Source organism: Parasteatoda tepidariorum, chromosome X1, assembly GCF_043381705.1.
Source record: "Parasteatoda tepidariorum isolate YZ-2023 chromosome X1, CAS_Ptep_4.0, whole genome shotgun sequence".
NCBI classification, from domain to species: domain Eukaryota; kingdom Metazoa; phylum Arthropoda; class Arachnida; order Araneae; family Theridiidae; genus Parasteatoda; species Parasteatoda tepidariorum.
Window position 1 is genome coordinate 9,320,235 of NC_092214.1, and position 12,101 is coordinate 9,332,335.

Consider the following 12,101-nt stretch of genomic DNA (forward strand, 5'->3'; position numbering starts at 1 on the left):
CAAGCAATGTCAGAAAAAGTCGTAAGTATATATATATATATATATATACTAAGTTGCATTTAATTCAGTTCAAAAGCTCAAGTAGAAAACCGTTAGTGTAAAAAAATGCACACATAAGTTCTCAAAGGAGAAGAGGGAGCAAAATTATTTAAGACAATGAGCAGCTGCAAAAACCGTTCCACCACAACAAAAACAAAAGCACTATTTTTGTTTATAATTATAATTTACCTAAGTTACAACTAAAAATATTGCCCATAACATATGCTTTAAAGGTTTATTAATTGTTGTAAAACTTTGGTCTGTTCTTTGTTTACATTCATGAAAGATATTTAAAACACGTAAGAAGGCTAAACATATGATGGCTCAAATAACTCCTCAATGTAGGTAAAGAGTAAAAGTTTAATGCTAGAAGAATTAGACATAGAAATGGAAAAACTAGAAACATAGAAAAGTTTTTTGAAAAAAGACAAAATTTGTTTGGTTATTAATTAAGAGACTTTTATAAAAAACAAGTGAAATAATCATTAAAAACATCCCAATGAAGAATTTCATAAAACGAAGAAAATAAGAAAGAAACAGAGGAAACAGATTTGTTTTTCGTTTTTCAACATTTTCAAGGATTTTCATCTTAAAAAGAAGAATAAAAAAAAAGTTGAGTTTATTCATATCGTTTCCTTTCCATTGTGGTAATGTTATGAAAAAATGCACACACAAAAAAATATTTCAACTAGAATGAAATCATTTTAAAATTTTATTTCGCTATTTAAACACTAGCACAGATTAAAATCTTAATTGTAATTCACTGTTTTAGGAAAAATAATAAATAATTCGCATAAATTCTAGCGGAAATTTGCTCCGCGGCCTTAGTTCTTACCCATATTAGCATGAATTACGAGGCAACTCTCAATGCATTGAAACAAAGATTTCGTATAAAGAGGTATAATGATGCTCTTAGAAATCAAGAATAATCTCATTCATGTCGAACAGCATATTTTCTAGAATATTTTAGAAAAATTAAAAAAAAATTCTGAACAAGTTCGATATATTTTTTAAAAATTTTGTTTTAGGAAACCATCTTGGATAGCAATGCATAAAAAAATTTAATAGCATCAAAAACTTATTAAATGGTCACTATTATGTAAAGATTTTCCACTAAATCCTATAACCTAATATTAGGGCTATGGTTTGTTTAAAATGTTTTGGGGATTTAAGTTCGTCGAATATTCTAACAAAATTCTCACTACAAATTCGCTCAAGAAACTATTCCTCCTTATAAAAAGAAAGCAGAACTTTCAACTTACATTTTGGCATTTAGTCAGAATGATTTGAGTCATTATTTAAGTGTTTTTAATTATTTAAAGTTAAAATAAATAAAATTATCTACTGTGAGGGTATAATTTTGTAGAAGAAGTTTAGAACTCTTATTTTTTTTTACATTCTTGTTAATTTTGTTATATAATTAATAGAGGAACAAATATTTGCTATATCTATTGCATAGCAGTATAATTTAAAATTTAATATGGGAAAATAACAATAAAAGTGTTTTATGTGTCTAAAATTAGAGACTTAGTTATAATTTCCGCATAAGCATTTTGAATATGTCTATAGCAAATTTGTCACTTTTGATGTAAAATTATATGACGTAATGTTGCTCTAAAATTTCTCTGTGTCTTGAATCGAGAGAATCTTCTACTCAAAAAATTATCAGATCAAATTATTACAAAAATTATATAATCTAAAAAATCAGTCTCATTATTTTAAGATCATAGTCTGTTGATGAAGTTCAGGTGCAAAGCAGGAAAAAAAATGAATTTAATTTAAGATTATCTTCCTTTACATTTAATTTATTTTATTAAAATATTTCTTTCTTTTTAAAAATCTATTGAAGTCTTTCGCATTTTAAAAGCAATGAATTTATTATTTCAAAAATATTAATTTATTATATATAAACAGATGAATTTGAATGCATGACTTCTGTCCGATGTCATAAGCCTTATAATCAGATTTCAAAGCAAATTTTCAATTTAAATGCAAAAGAACGATACATATGTATTGCGCACAGTTTTGTAGCTCGATATTAAGCTGTTAAGTTTACTTGACTCTACTGTTTTTCGTCATAAATATGCAGGGATTGGACAAAATAATGGAAAAACTTCGACACTAGCACATTTCTTGATATTTTTCAAAAAATATTTGAAGAATCAGTTTATAGATTTAGAAATGTTTAGATCGTGCAATTTCTCATACATATCAATGAAGTTTAAAGCTCTTTGAAGTTTGAGGGATCGTTAACAAATTTTTATAGGAAAAAATTGTGAATGAACTTTTGAGAAATAACAAAAAAAATGTGTTAGTATCGAAGTGTTTCCATTATTTTGTCCAACCCCTGTATTTTTAAATTGAAAGGTCTCTTAGTTTAACTAGCCTAGCTTAAAATAAACTGCAGAAAATTTTTAAAATAACGCAGTTTGATGACTCTGGTGATTTGGTCGATTTCACTACAGGATTTTTGAGGTCGAAGTTTGTAAATTTGCTGTAATTTTGTAGTGGTACCAAACTCAAAACTTTTACAGTAAGTAGTTACACTAATCTCAAAAATTAGACAATAAATATTTAGCTGTATTGACTATGGAGTCAGATTATGTTAGTGCTTTTTGTTAGGTAATAAACAATAGAGTTAAGCTGTAGTTGAGTTTTGTTAAATGAACTGTGGAATGTGACTTAATTAGTTTATCTGGTGCGTGAAAGATGGGAAATACAGGACTTTTTAAGTTAAGCAGCTTTGTGGTGCTGTCATCTATACCACCTGAAAGAGTTTCGTATTCTAAAAAAGTTCAGGGTCACCAATTGGGTTAATTCTTCCAGTGTTGATGGAATGTAAGAAATATTGTGGTTCAATGCTGGTATTCCAATCCCGTTCAACTGATCATAAGATTGAAATATTAATATGATTATGAGATTTAACTACAGTCTATTATATGTAGCTAACTCAAGTGATTTCATACGGTGGGCTTAAAAGGCGAGGATAAAATTCTGGTTGCTTAGGTGAAAATAGTCAATGAACGAATTTTTATCGTTAACAGTTTGGATATCATCTTTTTTATGGTTGTTTGACTGTGTTTTGGAGTTGGAAATTGTAAAATAACAAATAATTTTTATTTGATCATTTTTTCCAGGAAATTTCTAACAGGGTAGATTGAAGAAAATTAAATTGATTCATCTTTTGCATTAGATTCTGGACGTTCTTGTTTTTCTTTTTAGACGAACAATTCTATGTATGTTATGCTCATTTATGTTCAATTGAAAACACCATTTTTTTCAAGCTAAGTTATTTGATTAATTTAAAAAGGTTTATTTTTCAGCAACAAAAAGGGTATTTTGATTTAAATTATCGAAATTTCCTGATGGCAGGTTTCAACAACAGACTGAAAATTATAAATTTATGAAAGAGAGGTTTATCAATATAGCTAAAAAATCTGAGATTATCAATATCCATTTTCCAATTCAAATTATGCTATTTCTTTTGGCATGAAGTTGCCTGAAACTCAAATTAATACATTTAATTTATTTTGATGAGACTAAATGATAAGTCTAATTCTGGAAATAGTTCTAATTTATTATGAGTATAAAATTAAGGAAAACTTATTAATTTGATTTATTTACACTTTATTATAGTATCGTTTTCACCATAACTTGTTTGAAAGTAATTTTTTGGGTCAAAAATAAGTAAATAAAATTAATTTAGTTATAAAATTCCTAAATTATTCAAACACCTAATTTTAAGCAGACCTTAAAGTAATCTAACAAAGTAAAAATCTTGAGTAAATATTTTCGATTCTTCAAAATCATAAAATAACTACAATTCTGTCAAATATGTATAATATATATATTTTTATTAATATAGATAGTATACGTTACCGCCTTCCTTATGTTAAGAATCCCTATCGAAATCTAAGAAATTAATAATCAGAGGTATTTATGTACACCTATTACATTACTATCTAGGAACTATCTGAACATGTTAGGTATTGCTTCTATTGTAATATTTCCCGAGAGGATCAGATAAATAGCTTGGAAGTCATAAGCGTTTTATGATCAAAAAGTACAATTTTGTATTTACACTTATTAAAACATCTATAGAGACAAATGAGGCATTTTTTCCTATGTATTTTTTCACATTTAATTGAAGGTGACCAAACTTGAATTAAAAATGTTGATAGCTTTAATGTTAGATTGAATTTTTTAATATAAAATGTATTATTTTCAAATTAATATATAAATGTATTTATTAGGAAGAGAACCCCTATAACTTTAAAACTTTTTATCCTATCAATTCAAATATTATTTCGTTTAATTTGCAGTAAAAAAAATATTGGAAAAAGTACCTCCTATGTTTAGATAGCGAAGTAAAAAGTGTACATAAGTCATGTCAAAAAATAGTAATTATTATACATGAAAAGGCTTACAACTTTTGAACTATTTGATTTAAGAACTTGTTTTGAGTTTCACTCGATTCTGGGTAAATAAGCACATAGGAAACACTGCCTCATTTTTTCAGACAGATATATCAGATGAGTAAATAGGTACTAGTACAAATGCGTATTTTTTGTACATAAAACACTTCTAAACTATTCATCCGATTGTCTCGTAATTGGTTCCATTCGTTTGAGCGTAAAAATAAACCGCCAGAAACAATGCATTATTTTGCTTGTCTAAAAAAAGTTCTATTCTCCCCCCCCCCCCGATTTCTATCAAAAGAGGGTATAGAAGAGAGTAGAGTAGTTTTCAAGTTACATTTAATGATGTCATAACAAAGTTTTCTATGAATCTTGGGTATTAGAAAGTTTAATTTTCTGAACTAGAAATAGAAAGGAATTATTTGTATGATTCCTTATACTTCATATACAGGTGAAATATATTACGTTTTAGACTATAAGTTAATGTTTTTTTTAATACAAATCGGTAGATATGATTATTTGTATGAATATTGAATGAATATTTTTATAAGTCATCACTCCTTTCTCCCTCCTATATTTTGCTTAATTTTTATACTTATTTTTATATGTCAATTTTTATTTAATTATGAGTAGCCTTTCTGGAGAATCTATTCAATTTAATGGGCTAATTAGGTCAAGTTAGCTATATGCAAAATACTATTTTTCATTACATTGTCCCTTCGGTATTTGTCATTATTGTCCCCTTAGAAGTGTTTTTTCGTAGCAGCAAAAGGGACTATTAGAAAGACATTCATATTAATTTATATTTTTTCTGATTTTCTTTTATATAGAATGTTTTAAAAATAATGACATATTTACATATAAACGTAATATATATTTACCTACATCATAATTATATATATTACATATGTATGAAAGTGAAAAGTATTTACATGAGAGATGAAGCAAGCAAAAAACCTAAACGCTACTGAAATCTGACTAATCATAGTTCAGAAGGTTGAATTCTGGGTGGAAATATAAGAGGAATGAAAGATGATTCTTAGAAACACTTACAACCTCTTTTGATATTTGTCAAATACGACTACTATAATTCCTCAGATTTCTATATTGATTTTATTTTTTCCTCGCTTAAACATTAAAATGTGGACCCCCGCTGAAATCGCTTACATCTAAATCAAATACAGTGAAATCTACAGGACAGACCACCTCTATGCAGCGACCATTTTAGGAGATACAGAATTTCTTCCATAGACTTTGTATTGAAGAAAACCTTTAAGAGAGACCATTAAAACCTTTCCCAGCGACCGAACCAAGCATATGCATCAAATGCGGAAAAAGTCAAAACATGGAAAAATGAAGAAATATCAGAACAAAAAAATGAAACGAAACTAATAAGTAGATTAAAATGTATTCTAAATATTTGGAGAGTTCTTTCTCTTATTTAGAGAGTTATATTTTATGATACAACTTTATGTTGCAGTCAGAAAGCATTAAAGACGATGCTATCAACGATTTACTTTTAGAGATGAAAGTTAAATTAAGAAAAAATTTTTTTAGAAAAAACAAGTATCTCAAACAAACCTCTTCTCATCCTTCAAAGCTAATTTATTTTCATGATATAAAATTAAATGCAAACTTAAGCAAAAATCATAATTGTTCATTTATTTAAGACAACTTTATCATTTATTATTTGTAAATTTGTTTTTGTACATAACAGTAGTGATCATTTTATTAAACGCTAAATTTAATTCATGGATCTTTTCATGACGCCAACAGAAGTAGCATTTCCGTACCAAGAAAATAACATTGACTTATTTAAAATAGTTTGCGAAAAATCATGTACCTTCAATAACAATTTTGAAGTGAACGCAGGTAACCTCCGAGAGGTTTCACTGTAAATGCATTATTACACAGGTTGTTCTGTAAAGATCACTCTTAATAGTTGTTTATAATCCTTATTAAAATGAAAGCAAAAAGTATACACATCACATATTAATATTCAAGCAAGCAAAAAACGCAACAAAAATCTGACTAATCACAGTACAGAAGGATAGATTTCCAAGGGTGGAAATGGAGAAGAAATGAAAGATGATTATTAGAAACACGTGCTTTGATATTTATCAAAAATCTCCCTCTACTGTAATTCGCCAGATTTCCATATTGGTTTTATTTTTATTATTATTAATACTTTATTGATATTGATTTATTAATAGTTTATTGATATTGGTTTATTAATAGTGTGACTTGAAAATAAATTGATTTATAACAGCAAAATGATTTAAATTTAACCACTGTTTTGGTTAAATTTTGCTTCTAGGTCCCAGCAATGTCCCTGTGTCCCAACAATCGCTACTATCCTTTAGTCATCCGAAAATGAAATAAAAAAGATGTTTTTTATTTATACGCTAAAGCTTAAAAGTTTGGTGGAAAAAAATAAAACTGGTTTCTCTATATAATTAGTTAAGGTTATGAACTATGAATAAATTAATTAAACATTTTAATAAAACATGATAAAATATTTTTTTTAAAAATTTTTTCTTTAAAAAATGTATTTTTTCTGAATATGTTGGAATTTTTTTTAATATTACAATAAGTAAATAAACTCAATAGCTAAACAGTTCATGGAGGGCCAAGGCTTGCTGTGTCCATTCCAGTTTTCTTAACCTTGGACTCTGGGGTGCAGGAGCAGATGTTCCGCTTGAGTGGTCAGCCACACGCGGAAACCTCAATGTATAGTTTTCAAGCACGCTTGGTAATCATTTTATGGACCCGCTGAAGGGCTAGAAAGCTGAGTCAACTTTGTCCGATCCGAGGATAGAACCCCTGTTCAGAGGTATGGGAGCGCAAAACACTACCATTCAGCCCCCACATTAAATAGTCAATCGGAAAATAATTTTGCATTAATATTTTTAAGGCTCAACTACAGAATGTTTTTTACATTTTCTAATTTAAAGTCAAAAGAACTTATCCTACAAATAATAAATGAGAAATACTAAAGGGGACTGTAGGGACATTTTTCTTTGTCCAAATTAGCATTAATTAATTACTTCAACAAATTTGTGTGAAGTTTACATCGATAGTCAAAAGTATGTAGACTAACTTTGTTGATAATTCACGTTAATATACATAAATCAGAATTTACCGATCATGAATGTTATATTTTCTATACTCTCAGAAACAAAACTCTCACTTTGGACGATTCAATTGTCTTTGAGCTACATTTCCTTAATTATGAGAATTATTTCGTCACGAAATCACGTGGTAAATGACAAGACGGTAATTCTCAAATATATGACGAAAATGTATCCTCAACTCGAAACCTCATCGTAGTGCATTGCGGGAAATCAAAAATAAAGAGACAAACAAGATGACCGAGTTGTATAGTGGCCAAGAAGCTTGCCTCATATCAGGAAGAGCCCGGGTTCGAATCCAGCTTTGGCCATAGGGGAAGTTTATCTCTCTGTTCTATTTGCTTTCTTGTATCATTAAGGTGACATTGACTAAGCTGTGTGTTACCTCTATAAAGTGATTATTAGAAAAGTCAGGTAATGATGAAATAGAATAGAATTATGAAATTCGTTTCCCTGTAGATTTTAATTTTTGAAAACAACAAGTTTTGTAATTCGACATATATTTTGCTCATTTATAAGCTTTCCTCTAAGAACAGTAAACAAGTTATGCGTCTGAGCTATAAACTTTAAATGACTCAACGTTTTTGTCCTCTTCGTTCAATATACTTAAACTTTCAAAATAATGATAGGTAGAGTAGGAAAGTTTTCCTTTTTTTTTTTAAATATGCATCCTGAAATAATAAAATTTTATTTCCCATCTGAAGATTAAACAGTAGCACTAATTACTTAACGTATTTAATTAATAAAATATGGTAATGGCCTACTGTTTTTAAAAAATGACTTATAAGCTAATCAATCCTCTAAAATTTTAAAAGCTTATTTTTATATTCATTATAAGTTGTTGCGTAAGTTGCAGGGTTTCTAACAATATTTTTGTGAAATTTATTAGTTGTTGCTAGCTTTCTTAACAAATAACGTGAATGCAAAATTATTTCCATGCATCAAATGCATTAAAGAGTAACGACATAATATTTAAAATATCACATACATGATAGAATAATAATTTTCTATTCAAAATTTTACTTTTATAAATATTGATGATTATATTAAAAATATTACATGCATAAAATGAATAAGCGTCGTTTATAAAGTTATGAATAACGTCATTAATTTCCCATTGCTTGTAATGAATTTTGTAAAATTGAATGTGAATTTAAAATTTTCCAACTATAAATTTCATTTCTCTACTCTTATATTAAGCACAAGAGGAAAGTCTTTTCTGTAGTAGTAAATACTCTATATAAATTCTAACATAAATGCAAACTATAAAAATATCCAAAAAATATTTTTTTTTTCACTGAAAACATGCTAGTAGAAACATTATAAGTCAAATACAAACTCTGAGGATAACAATACGTGGTTTCCATTTTATGCTCTCAATTAGAACAATCTTGACTAGCTCGACTTTACTTACCTTTTCATTTCCTTCATAATGCTTTTTTTCTATAACTTTTGTGGTTTTCTAACTAATTTATGCACTTTTATTTAATAATCCCTCATTAGAAGCTATAGATTTTTTCAGATAAGCAGCTCTGTGGAGTCGGAGAGACGTCTACATTGTTAAAGTTTTGATTCTAAAATTATGGTAAAATAACTGGCAGCTGTCTGTCCATCCGATTAACCGCAAAGTTTACGGAACCATTTACAAAAAGTATGGTTATAAAACTGTGAATACAAAACTGTACTGTTTTTTAACCATTTAGCATTTCTCAAAAACGTAAAAAAAATATTATTTAACTAAACATAGGAGCTCGACTTTTCATTGGGCATTGGAGAGTGCCGGACACTGGAAATTCTTTATGTATCGAAGGGAATGGAGGAAATATTGTGGTGTCAACACTGGGACTCGAACTCCATGCTCGATGCCGGTTATGAGATCGACAGTTAATTCCACTCGGCTACGATACGAACGCAGTTGCAAAGAACTAAGTAGTTTCATTAGGTGGCTCTAGTTGGTGTGATAAAATTCTGGTTGTTTAACCGTATTAGGTGAAAGCAGTTAATAAACAGCTTTTCTCAAACTAAACAGTTTGATTACCATTTTATTTATGGTTATTTGACTGTTTTGATTAAATATGATAAAATAAACATTCAATAAATTATTATTTTACCATTTTTTCTGAGAAGTTTTGAACAGTGTACAAGATTCGGAATCAAAAAATTTGTTCAACTTCTGTCAGTTCAAAATTACGTCTTGTGCATCAAAAGTGATTTCAATCTTATATTTATAATTATGTGAACAAAATTATTACTCAAACGAATATTATTTACAATATTACTTATCATATAATTAAATATTTGAACTCTTAAGCCTATGATTAACTAAGTTAAAAAATAGGCAAATAAGTTTGATGTATTATTTGTATTAATTTTTTAGTACAAAAATATCCATACATGCAAGAATTTTTTATATATATTTATATCTAGTACAAGAATATTTTTTTGTCATAAGATGTCAATATATGTGCGAATATGCGTGTGACTTATAGTTCTAAATGGTTTTTCGCTGTTTCAATATTTTGTATGAAAATATGTTTTGAATTTTATTTTTTCAACAGTTCAGTATAATATAAAATGTAATTTAAAAAAAGTTGCTTTTTACTTGAATCGTTTATAAAAAATAGAAATACATAATGTGAAATTAATAATCTTAATAATATTTTTCTTATGATTTGGTGGAAATTTTAATTAAATATAAGTTGGAATTGGAGTCTGTGCCGAGCTATCATGAAAGTCTGGTGTCCATCAATTCTACCATTCACTCCACAGCTGTGAAAATCAGAAGTTTTATAATTGTTGAGCTTGAAAATATGGAAAAATCGTCTCTATTAAAAATAAAATTCGTTTAATTATGGAAAAACGGAAAGCAAAAAGAATGAAGTGTAGATTTTCAAAGAAGAAACCATAAAATTTATTGACGTATATAATTAACTATAATTAATGGTTTCTTACAGTTCATCTCACTAATTAATTCGTGATTATTTTTTATACGGCCATGAAAATACAAGCGATAACAAAAATTTAAAGAAAGAGTTTAAAAATATTAAATATATACAGTTTTGTCGAGCCATGGTCTTTAAATGTCTAGTAACGATATGAATATTTATAAACACGTTTATTGGAAGTCAGATAAGTCTACTTTTAAGAAATAGTTAAATTATTGCTTTCGAATATCTACAAAATGTCTTTCTAAATTTTTACTAGGAAAACGATAAGTTTCTTTTCAATACCTACACATCTTTTTACTTACATACGCATTGATAAAGCCTCAATATAAAATTGGAAAAAATAGTGACCATTTCATGGAAAACCTGTAAATTGTTTACTTTCGCTTCACATTTAAATAAGTAATATAATAAAAAAAATAGTTCAGTAATAGAAATTTAACAAAAAGTAACAACCATTTAAAATTTCGTTCCTTATACTTATTAGCAATTTTTTAAAAATCCCCAAAAATAGGAATAATGAAATAGAACTGTAAAAAATGTAATTTAATGTAAGACTTTTTATCCAGAATAATATTGGTTTTACGCAGTGAGTTGTTTACTAAACATTTTAAGATATTTTTTTCTCGAAAAAAGGAAATCGTTATGAAGTAAATTGGTTTAAAATCATTATAGGAATTGTTAATCTAAATTTTTCGTTTTTTAATGATACCACTTAATATAGAAAATCATTTTTGACCATTTGTAAGCTCAAAATAGTTATTTTCTAATACTTTTAAATCACCCTTATGAAAAAATATTGAATTGTTATTGGATGAGAAGCTTTTAGGCAACCATGACAAGTTTTTTAATTACTATTATTGCTATTTTTCTTTTTTAATTTTTTAATTTATCATTCACCAATGACAAGCAATTGTTGAGAAACATTATCCAGTAACAATACCCTAGAATGTACTAAGAAAACACGAATATGTTTTAAATACTTTTAATTAACCCATTAGAAGACAACGTTTTCATTTTGGGATCATTTTTTGTTTCATTGCATTCATTTTCGTTTTCACTTTGATTAGTATTTATTTAATAAAAACAAGAAACTAGGAGCCCCGATATATATTCGCGATATAAATATATTTCCATCTGAAAGTCTGGTAAGGCGCGTTTCTTAAAAACTGAAGTGGTAGCTAACATGATAAAATATCCAATTCATTCAAGCGGACTTTTTTAAAAAACATAAATACAAAAAAAAGGAATTTCCGATCTCTTAGCAGGAAAAAAAGGAGAAAGGAAAGAATGAAATCGATTAAATAACAACCAAACTAAAATTAAACTAGATAAGGAAAGAGTAAGAAAAAAAAAGGTAAATATTATGTTTGTAATAAAGAAAAGTTTCTTACTGAGAGATCCAGTGATGTCTTCTCTCTGAAGAAGGAATGAAAGCAGCGACTCGACTTGATTCAAAGATGACTGCGCAATCTCTCCTTTCCTCCTATCATCGCCTTTCAAATAGAGAGAAGCACTTTTTGGAGAAGGATGGGCCAAAAGCAAATACTGATTTTAAATATAGTCCA

General features: G+C 27.8%; 1 protein-coding gene across 2 annotated transcripts in view; it reads right to left on the reverse strand.

The window, feature by feature from the left end:
* LOC107446327 (prolactin-releasing peptide receptor) overlaps window positions 1-12,101 on the reverse strand; it is a 207,862-nt gene that overhangs the window by 103,036 nt on the left and 92,725 nt on the right. Inside the window, exon 2 of one of the 2 annotated variants that reach the window (XM_071187661.1) lies at window positions 11,928-12,029. The exons of the other annotated variant lie outside the window; for it this stretch is intronic. The gene's annotated coding sequence lies outside the window, so the exon portion shown is untranslated. The remainder of the gene's footprint in view (window positions 1-11,927; window positions 12,030-12,101) is intronic. 2 annotated transcript variants of the gene reach the window in all.